Here is an 11,287-nt window from a genome sequence, read left to right as displayed (position 1 = left end):
TTGGGAGGCCGAGGCGGGTGGATCACGAGGTCAAGAGATCGAGATCCACCCGCCTCGGCCTCCCAAAGTGCTGGGATTACAGGCTTGAGCCACCGCGCCCGGCCGGTTTAAATGTTTTGAGGGGTTCCAACAGCTTTTTTTTTTTTTTGAGACAGAGCTCTCCCTCTGTCGCCCAGGCTGATGTGCAATGGTGTGATCTCGGCTCACCGCAAACTCCGCCTCCCAGGTTCAAGTAGCTGGGTAACAGGCACCCGCCACCATGCCAGGTTAATTTTTGTATGTTTAGTAGAGATGGGGTTTCGCCATGTTGACCAGGCTGGTCTCAAACTCTGACCTCATGATCCACACACCTCGACCTCCCAAAGTGCTGGGATTACAGGTGTGAGCCACCGCACCTGGCCTTTTTTTTTTTTTCTTTTTGAGACAGGGCCTCGCTTTGTCACCCAGGCTGGAGTGTAGCAGCATGATCTTGGCTCACTGCAGTGTTGACCTCCGGGGCTCAAGTAATCCTCCCACCTCAGCTCTCCCAGTAGCTGGGATTACAAGTGCATGCCACCACACCCAGTTAATTTTCTGTACTTTTTATAAAGACGGGTTTTCGCCCTGTTGCCTGGACTGGTCTCTAACTCCTAAGCTTGAGTCACCCTGCTGCTGTGGCCTCCCAAAGTAGTGGGATTACAGGAGCGAGCCACTGAGCTTGGTCCCCAACAGCTTTTTTTTTTTTTTTTTTTTTTTTTTTAGACAGAGCCTCCCTCTCTTGCCCAGGCTGGAATGCAGTGGCATGATCTTGGCTCACTGCAACCTCTGCCTCCTGGGTTCAAGCAATTCTCCTGCCTCAGCCTCCTGAGTAGCCAGGACTACCAGCCTACACCACCTGGTACGGTCCACCAGGACTACCAGCCTGCACGCATGGTTAATTTTTGCATTTTTAGTAGAAACAGGGTTTCACCATGTTGGTCAGGCTGGTCTCAAACTCCTGGCCTCAAGTGGTCTGCCTGCCTTGGACTTCTAAAGTGCTGGGATTACAGGTGTGAGCCACTGCACACAGCCCAACAGCTTTTTTTTTTTTTTATTATTTTTTTTTTTTTTTTGTGGAGACAGAGTTTCGCTCTTGTTACCCAGGCTGGAGTGCAATGGCGCGATCTCGGCTCACCGCAACCTCCACCTCCTGGGTTCAGGCAATTCTCCTGCCTCAGCCTCCTGAGTAGCTGGGATTACAGGCACGCGCCAGCATGCCCAGCTAATTTTTTGTAGTTTTAGTAGAGACGGGGTTTCACCGTGTTGACCAGGATGGTCTCGATCTCTTGACCTCGTGATCCACCCGCCTCGGCCTCCCAAAGTGCTGGGATTGCAGGCGTCAGCCACCTCCCAACAGCTTTTAAATTGTATTTATTTTCACATATCTATGTCCTGAACTCTAAGTCTGAATATGCGATAGCACATCATTGTTTGGACATCCCATAGGCCCCTTGAGTCAGACAGGCTTTAATTACAGAGAGCAGACGCAGAAAGGGGAAACGCTGGAGAAACACTCCAGTTTGAGCCTCCAGGAGTGACTACCAAGGGACTCTATTGCTTCTCCGCCATCTAGGGGCCACCTTCTAAAACTGGGATATCACCACTGGGGCATGAGAACCACCCGGGCTGTGCTATAGTCCCTACCAAGGACTCACGTGCTCACTCCTTGCTGCTCTCCTCACTGAACTTGGTTTTTAATTCAAGCCTCATTCTAGCATGTATGGTCAGTGGAACCGAAATCACATTCAAACTCTAGCTGTAGGAGAGTCTTGAATATGTAGTTTTTCATTTTCCGCCACCTGTAGTACAGGAAAAGCACAAGAAAAAGTGTGGATAAATGTTGAGCAAGCTAAATCCTAATAGATCAACATGTCTGAGACAGAATTGTCATCTTCCTGCACAGTGCACCCCCATCCTCGGCTAAACTGGGGCCATGATCTACTAAGTTACATGGTTGAAATATGGGTGAATCGTCCTCATTTTCCTCAGTTTCTCTCTTTGCCTCATTTGAATTGCAGCACATACACCACACCCTTTATCACACACACCACACCCTTTATCACTAAAATCCCATGGAGCCTGCCTCCTTAATATCTTTCTTTTTTTTTTTTTTTTTTTTTTGAGATGGAGTTTCGCTCTTGTTACCCAGGCTGGAGTGCAATGGCGCGATCTCGGCTCATCGCAACCTCCGCCTCCTGGGTTCAGGCAATTCTCCTGCCTCAGCTTCCTGAGTAGCCGGGACTACAGGCACGCGCCACCATGCCCAGCTAATTTTTTGTATTATTAGTAGAGACGGGGTTTCACCATGTTGACCAGGATGGTCTCGATCTCTTGACCTCGTGATCCACCCGCCTCGGCCTCCCACAGTGCTGGGATTACAGGCTTGAGCCACCGCGCCCGGCCTAATATCTTTCTTTTTTTTTCCAAGAGACGGGTTCTTGCTATGTTGCCCAGGCTGGAGTGCAGTGGCTATTCACAGGCACGATCCCACTACTGATCAGCACAGGAGTTTTGATCTGCTCCGTTTCCGACCTGGGCTGGTTCACGCCTCCTTAGGCAACCTGGTGGTCCCCTGCTCCTGGGAGTTCACCATATTGATGCCAAACTTAGTGCGGACACCTGATCGGCATAGCGCACTACAGCCCAGAACTCCTGGGCTCAAGCGATCCTCCCACCTCAGCCTCCCGAGTAGCTGGGACTACAGGCACACACCACAGAGCCCGGCCTTAATACAAATCCATCCTTCCTCTGTTCTTTCCACATGGCTTCAGCTCTGTTCAGTCATTGCTCTCACAGAGTCCTAAGTGACCCCCAAGTTCCCATCCATGCTTCCCCATCTTTATGATACAAAGCAGCCAGGGTCATCTCTTTAGAATTTATCTGATTAAGTCATTCCCTGGTTTAAAAACTATAAAGACTCCTCATCATCCTTAGGATATGGACGAAACTCCTTAGCATGACATGCATAGCTATTCATAAAATTTTTATGTTGCATCACCTGTGCTCCAATCCACCCACCCCAGAATCTTTGCCCCTCTCTTCCACTTTTTTTTTTTGAGTCAGAGTCTCACTCTGTCACCCAGGCTAGAGTGCAATGGTGTGGCCTTAGCTCACTGCAACCTCTGCCTTCTGGGTTCAAGTGATTCTCCGCCTTAGCCTCCCAAGTAGCTGGGACTACAGGTGCATGCCACCACATCTGGCTAATTTTTGTATTTTCAGTAGAGATGAGATTTCACTATGTTGGCCAGGCTGTGCCCCCCCGACCTTTTTTTTTCTTCTTTTTTTGAGACAGGGTCTCACTGTGTTATCCAAGCTGGAGTGCAGTGGCACAATCTTGGCTTCTTACTGAAACCTTCACCTCCTGGGCTCAGGTGATCCTCCCACCTCAACCTCCCAAGTAACTGAGATACAGGCATGCACCACCATGCCTGGCTAATTTATTATTCTTATTATTTTTATAGAGACAGCGTCTTGCAATGTTTCCCAGGCTGATCTCAAACTCTTGAACTCAAGCAATCAGCTCATTTTAGCCTCCCGGAGTGCTGGGATTACAGGCACAAAACAGCCACCCCCAGCCTTGCCCCTTGTTTTTTAGCCATACTGAATTACTTGCACTTCTTCAAAAGCTCAGAGGTCAGGCCGGGCGCGGTGGCTCACACCTGTAATCCCAGCACTTTGGGAGGCCGAGGTGGGCGGATCACAAGGTCAAGAGATCGAGACCACCCTGGCCAACATGATGAAACCCCGTCTCTACTTAAAAAAAAAAAAAAAAAAAAAAAAAAAAAAAGCTCAGAGGTCTTTCTTATTTCTCTTCTTTTTTTAAATTAAATCTTTTTTTTTAAATTTAAAAATAGAGACGGGGTCTCGCTATGTTGCTCAGGCTGGTCTCGAATTCTTGGACTAAAGTAATCCTTACACCTCAGCCTCCCAAAGTGCGGGGATTACAAGCATGAGCCACCACACCCAACTGGTCTTTCTGATTTCTAAGACATTGGCAAATAATTTCAGTCTTTGAAAGAAGGCGCTGCAGATGGGATCCTGCCAGAGGCCGTAAGTTCTGGGATGCAGGGCTGTGTGCCAGGGACACTGCTCAAGTCCTGTCTTTCATTTCTCTCATTGTGGCCACTGAGAAATGGCATGGGTCCCAGCTGGTGCAGGGGATGCAAAGGAAAATTAATCTCATTTTTCAGGATGGCCTGACACCAGATTTTTATCTATTTAGCAGATTCTGCATTCTTTATGTCACTGAAGCTGATACAGTCGCCAGAAAATAGCTACATGAAGAGGCTTGGTCAGCTTAGGAATTCTGGTAATCTTCTAGGCGTAGTAGTTGAAAGAACTCATATGCGTGAGCAGTACTTTCCAGCCATACAGAAGTGCACCGTGCTGGACCTTGGGATGGCCAGCCAGATGGAAGCATCCTCTTGCCTCACCATCCAATGAGTTCAAGACCAAACCAAAGAGCTCTGGAAAAATCCTTCATCAGGAAGAAAGGAGCTCTGTTCTCTGAGCCATCCATTCTTTGTTTTTATTTTTGTTTTGAAATGGAATCTCACTTTGTCATCCAGGCTGGAGGGCAGTGATGACATGATCTTGGCTCACTGCAACCTCCATCTCCTGGGTTCAAGGATTCTCCTGCCTCAGCTTCCTGAGTAGCTGGGATTACAGGCACCCGCCAGCATGCCCAACTAATTTTTTTTTTTTTTGAGACGGAGTTTCACTCATGTTACCCAGGCTGGAGTGCAATGGCGCGATCTCAGCTCACCGCAACCTCCGCCTCCTGGGTTCAGGCAATTCTCCTGCCTCAGCCTCCTAAGTAGCTGGGATTACAGGCACGCACCACCATGCCCAGCTAATTTTTTGTATTTTTAGTAGAGACGGGGTTTCACCATGTTGACCAGGATGGTCTCGATCTCTTGACCTCGTGATCCACCCGCCTCGGCCTCCCAAAGTGCTGGGATTACAGGCTTGAGCCACCGCGCCGGGCATTAATTTTTGTATTTAAAAACAATTTTTAAAATATATTTTATTTTCCCAACATCGCTTCCAATAATTTTTGTGCTTTTGGTAGAGATGGGGTTTCACCATTTTGGCCAGGCTGGTCTTGAACTCCTGATCTTAAGTAATCCACCCACCTGGGCCTCCCATAGTGCTGAGATTACAGGCCTGAGCCACCAGGCCTGGCCCACTCCTTTTGTGAAATGTGCAGCAGATTCCAGGAGTTGGAAAAGTTAAAGCCTTCCTTTTGCTTCAGAAGTTTCCAAGTATGCAGCAACTGAGTAATGATTCCATCCAAGAACTGGAGCACCTTGTCCGACAAATGACAGCACAGCAAATCCATGCCATCTTCACACAGCCCTGGTGGGCCTGGCCTCACATCTACTGCGCATTCTCCTTTACACCATGAACAGCAAGGTCTTGTTTTCATATTTAAAGGCCAAGAAAAAGATTTCTTCTCACAGCAACCAACGAAAGATGAGGTGAGGCCTGAGTGCAGCGTGCTCTGCGTGTGAACCAGAGCAACTGCATCTTGAATCGGAGCTCGGTAAATGAGGCTGAGACCCACTGGTCTAGGTTCCCAGAAGGTTAAGGCATTGTAAGTCACAGGACTCATCCTGTGAAATAGGAGATCAACACAAAATACGGGTCATAGAGACCTTGCTGATAAAACAGGCTGCCATAAAGAAGCCGGCCCAAACCCACCAAAACGCAAATGGACGCCAGAGTGACCTCTGATCGACCTCAGTGCTACAATCCCACCGGCGCCATGACAGTTTATGGACGCCATAGCAACATCGGGAAGTTATCCTATATAGTCTAAAAAGGGGAGACATAAATAAGCCACCCCTTGTTTAGCATATCATCAAGAAATAATCATAAAAACGGGCAACAGCAACCCTCGAGGCTGCTCTGTCTATGGAATAGCCATTCTTTTATTCCTCTACTTTTTTTTTTGAGATGGAGTTTCGCTCTTGTTACCCAGGCTGGAGTGCAATGGCGCGATCTCGGCTCACCGCAACCTCCGCCTCCCGGGTTCAAGCAATTCTCCTGCCTCAGCCTCCTGAGTAGCTGGGATTACAGGCACGTGCCACCATGCCCAGCTAATTTTTTGTATTTTTAGTAGAGACGGGGTTTCACCATGTTGACCAGGATGGTCTCGATCTCTTGACCTTGTGATCCACCCGCCTCGGCCTCCCAAAGTGCTGGGATTACAGGTATGAGCCACCGCGCCCGGCCAAGGGCAAATTTTAATGTGTGACTTTGACCTGCATCTATTATGGAAAGGTCTTCTAAAAAATTGTGTGTGCTGCATCTAAAGGATCCATCTAAAGGAAACAAACTTACAACGCAGCACTGTGTATTATAAGCCCTTTGCTCCTGGTGTCAGAGCTGCTCTTCTTTTTTTTTTTTTGACAGGGTCTCACTTTCTCACCCAGGCTGCAGTGCAGTGGCATGATCTCGGGTTCCAGTGATCTTCCCACCTCAGCCCCCGGAGTAGCTGGGACTATAGGTCCATCCCACCACGCCTAGCTAATTTTTGTAGAGAGGGGGTTTCACCATAGCATGTGGACAGATGTTTTGCTCACCAGTCCTAGGCTGGTCTCAAACTCCTGAGCTCAAGCGACCTACCCTCCTTAGGCTCCCAACGCACTAGGATTTCAGGCGTGAGCCACTGCATCTGGCAGGTCTGGTCTTCCTATACTAGTGCTTTGAGGGCTGCTGCCAATGTAAACAAACAATGGTATATATTTAAATATACATATTAGAATAAGTGTGGTACAATGAGAAATAACCTTTGGTTTTGGGCCTGGTTCCTGTGACAAAGTTCTTAAAATCCTTGGAATTGGCCAGGTGTGGTGGCTCAGGCCTGTAATCCCAGTACTTCGGGAGGTCCAGGTGGGTGGATAGGAGTTCAAGAGTTCGAGACCAGCCTGGCAGAGATGGTGAAACCCCGTCTCTACTAAAAATACAAAAATTAGCCTGGCGCGGTGGGGGGCGCCTGTAATCCCAGCTACTCAGGAGCCTGAGGCAGGAGAATCGCTTGACCCCAGACAGGGCAGGTTGCAGTGAGCCGAGATTGAGCCACTGCACTCCAGCCTGGGCGACTGAGGGAGACTCCGTCTCTCTGTCTCTCTCTCTCTCTCTCTCTTTTTTTTTTTTTGAGAGAGTCTCGCTCTGTCAGCAGGCGCCAGGCTGGGGTGCAGTGGCGCGATCTCGGCTCATACAACCTCTGCCTCCTGGATTCAAGCAATTCTCCTGCCCCAGCCTACCTAGTAGCTGGGACTACAGGTGCACGCCACCACGCCCAGCTAATTTTTGTATTTTTAGTAGAGACGGGGGTTTCACCATGTTGGCCAGGATAGTCTCGATCCCTTGACTTCGTGATCTGCCCGCCTCGGCCTCCCAAAGTGCTGGGATTACAGGCGTGAGCTACCGCGCCCGGTCGAGAGATTCCATCTCTAAATAAATAAGTAAGTAAGAAATCCTTGGAATTTCCCGAGTGGTAAGAGTGTCTTTTGTTGCGGCCAGGCGCGGTGGCTCGCACCTGTAATCCCAGCACTTTGGGAGGCCGAGGCGGGCGGATCACAAAGTTGGGAATTTTGAGACCAGCCTGCCCAATATGGTGAAATCCGGTCTCTACTAAAAATGCGAAAACTAGCCGGGCGTGGTACGTGCCTGGAGTCCCAGCTACTCGGTTGGCTGAGGCAGAATTGGTGGAACCCGGGAGGCGGAGGTTGCGGCGAGCCGAGCTCGCGCCACTGCACTCCAGCCTGGCGACAGAGCGAAACTCAGAAATTCCTTCTCAAAAACAAAAACAATAGGAAAAAAGTGTCTTTTGTTATTCACCGCAAGCCTCCGCTCTTGCATAACCATCAGGTCACTCCTGAGCTTGTGCTATGTTAATGACTGAGAAAAGGTGTGGCTCCCGGACAGCTCCGGATGAAACTGTCCTGAAGACACGGGGAGCTGAAGGCCGGACCTGCCAGCCCCACCCGCTGAGCTTCGGGGAGCGGCCGGGAGAAGGGAGTGGAAATAACGCTCTGTAAAAGCTCTACCGTGGGTCTTGACGAGCGTCGAGGTGAATGGATTCGTGAGCTGCTTCCATCTGCTGGGAGGGCGGTGCACCCCAACTCGGCGACAGAAGCCCCGCGCTCAGGACCCGTCCAGGCCTCTTAATCTGGCTGTTCATCTTCCATAGTCAACTGGTAAGCAATATGTTTTCCTGAATTCTGTGAGCCATTCTAGCAAATAACGGAACTCAAGGAGAAGGTCATGGGAAGCCCCAGTTTATAGCTGGTTAGAAGCACCGGGACTTTTTTTTTTTTTTTTTTTTTGAGATGGAGTTTCTCTCTTGTCGCTCAGGCTGGAGTGCAGTGGCGCGATCTCGGCTCACTGCAACCTCCGTCTCCCGGGTTCAAGCCATTAGCCTGCCTCAGCCTCCCTAGTAGCTGGGATTACAGGCCCACCCCACCACGTACAGCTAATTTTGTTTTTGTATTTTTAGTAGAGAGGGGGTTTCGCCATGTTGGTTAGACTGGTCTCGAACTCCTGACCTCAGGTGATCCACCCACCTCGGCATCCCAAATTTATGGGATTACAGGCATGAGCCACCGCGTCCCGCTAGTACCAGGACTTTCAACTGGCATCTGGGTGGGAGCAGTCTTGCAGGACTGAGCTCTAAACTTGTGGGATGTGACATTGACTGCAGGTATTGTCAGTATTGAGTTGGATTGTAGGACACCCAGCTGGTGTTTCGGTCAATGTGGGAAAAAAACTCGCACATCTGCCGTCAAAAGTGTTCTATGTGAGAGTGTAGAGAAAAGGTGTATTTCTTAGAATACATACATTTAGGAACACACAAAGCTAAAGGAATCACAACTCTTGAATGTGGAGGGAAGAGCCTGTAGTTTCTAAAACTGGACACAAGAGGGCAACAAATAACCTCCAGAGCCTTGCCGTCGGGTTGATTTTTTTTCCAGTTGACTCCTAATGCAGTTCGTTAGCAGGAATATTGAACCATGCCTGACAGGATGAAAGGCTCCTAATGACTAAGACCTGTACTTCCTTTATAGCCGGTTTCCTTCTCAACGCCAGGCACTGTGTTAAGTACTGATATATACTTTTTTCTTTTTCTTTTTTTTTTCCTTTGAGACAGAGTCTTGCTCTGTCGCCAGGCGCCAGGCTGGAGTGCAGTGGCGCGAGCTCGGCTCACTGCAACCTCCGCCTCCCGGGTTCAAGCAATGCTCCTGCCTCAGCCTCCCGAGTAGCTGGGACTACAGGCGCGCACCACCACGCCCAGCTAATTTTTGTCTTTTTTTAGTGGAGACGGGGTTTCGCCATGTTGGCCAGGGTGGTCTCGATCTGTTGACCTCGTGATCCGCCCGCCTCGGCCTCCCAAAGTGCTGGGATTACAGGCGTGAGCCACCGCGTCCGGCAAGTACTGATATTTTCAAAAGATGAATCAGTCAAGAGTCAAGAATTTAGTGGGAAAAAGAAACAAGCGATTCTTACTTTTTTTATTTCCCCAAACTGTAAAGAAGCAAATGGTCAAACCCATTTCCATCAGCAATATTAGCTGCTTAAGATGGTGGAGAAAGGCGGGGCGTGGTGACTCATGCCTGTAATTCTAGCACTTTGGGAGGCCGAGGAGGGTGAATCGCTTAAGCCTAGGGGTTTGAAATCAGCCTGGGCAACATGGGAAAACCCTGTCTCTACAAAAAAAAAAAAAAAAAAAATAGAAAAATTAGCCAGATGTCGTGTCACATGCCTGTAGCCCCAGCTACTCGGGAAGCTGAGGTGAGAGGATCAGCTGAGTGCAGGAGGTCAAGACTGAAGTGAGCTGAGATCACACCACTGCACGGCAGCCTGGGCCACAGAGTGAGACCTGCCTCCGGAAAAAAAAAAAAAAAAAAGGCGGGGCGTGGTGGCTCACGCCTGTAATCCAAGCACTTTGGAGGCCAAGGCGGGCGGATCACCTGAGGTTGGGAGTTCAAGACTAGCCTGACCAACATGGTGAAACCCCGTCTTTAAATTAAAAAAAATAAAAATAAAAAAATGGTGGAGGACAAGAGCTTTAGGGTGTTAGGAAGAGCGGAGATCAAAAGCCCTGAATCTGAGTGGCTGAGGTGTTCACATGTTTCACCGCTAACGCCTACTCTACCCTAAGTCATTCTGTGCTGGCTGGTGGAGTATGCCACATCTTAAACCCGTTTTTCCTTTTACATAGACTTGATTTTTAAAGAAGTTTTAGGTTCACAGCAAAACTGAGAGGCAAGTAGAGTTCCCATGTATTCCTCGCCTTCACACACGTTCCCTCTAGCATCAGCATCCCTGACCCAGCGTGGTACATTCGTTGTAACTGATGAACCTACATTGACACATCATCACTCAGAGTCCACAGTTTACATTACGGTTCACATTTGGTTTTGTACATTCTATGGGCTTGGAGAAATTTCTAATGATGTGTATTCACTATTGTAGAATCAAACAGAATAGTTTCAGTGCCCTAAAATTCTCTCTGCTTTGGTTCTTTTTCCCTCTCTCCCCTCAAACTGCTGGCAACTACGGATCTTTTTACATCTCCATAGTTCTGTCTTTTTCCAGAATGTCATAGAGTTGGTTGGAATCATACAGTATATAGACTTTTCAGATTGACTTCTTTCATTTAGTAATAAGCTCTTAAAGTCCCTCCATGTCTTTTGGAAGCCTGACAGGTCATTTCTTTTTATTGCTGAATAATATCCCATTGTCCGAATATGCCACGGTTTATCCCTTCATCTACTGAAAGACATCTTGATTGTCCACAAGTTCTGGCAATTTTGAATAAAGCCGCTGTAAACATTCGTGTACAGCTTTTTGTGCGGGCAGTAAGTTTCATCTCCCGTGGATGAATACCAAGTAGTACGATTTCTGGATCATATGGTAAAAGTACATTTAGTTTTGTAAGAAACCACCAATCTGCTCTCCAAAGTGGCTGTCCCATTTTACGTTCTACCAGCAATGAAGGACTGTTGCTTCACAGCCTCCCCAGCATTTGATGGTGTCCGTGTTCTGAATTTTGACCAATCTAATAGGGGCATAATGGTATCTTATGTTTTATTTTATTTATTTATTTATTTTTGAGACAGAGTCTCTCTCTGTTGCCCAGGCTGGATCTCGGCTTACTGCAAACTCCGCCTCCCAGGTTCAAGTGATTATCTTGCGTCAGCCTTCAGAGTAGCTGGGACTACAGGCACGCACCACCATATCCAGCTAATTTTTGTATTTT

At 48.4% G+C, this 11,287-nt stretch overlaps 1 pseudogene; it reads left to right on the top strand.

The window, feature by feature from the left end:
• LOC116544202 overlaps positions 1-8,066 on the top strand; it is a 21,111-nt pseudogene extending 13,045 nt beyond the window's left edge.
• The last annotated feature ends 3,221 nt before the right edge of the window (positions 8,067-11,287 follow it).

This window comes from Sapajus apella, unplaced genomic scaffold (genome assembly GCF_009761245.1).
Source record: "Sapajus apella isolate SASKATOON/1434 unplaced genomic scaffold, GSC_monkey_1.0 scaffold209, whole genome shotgun sequence".
Lineage (NCBI taxonomy): Eukaryota > Metazoa > Chordata > Mammalia > Primates > Cebidae > Sapajus > Sapajus apella.
Note: the sequence above shows the minus strand (reverse complement) of the source record. Positions and strands in the feature narration are given on the sequence as shown.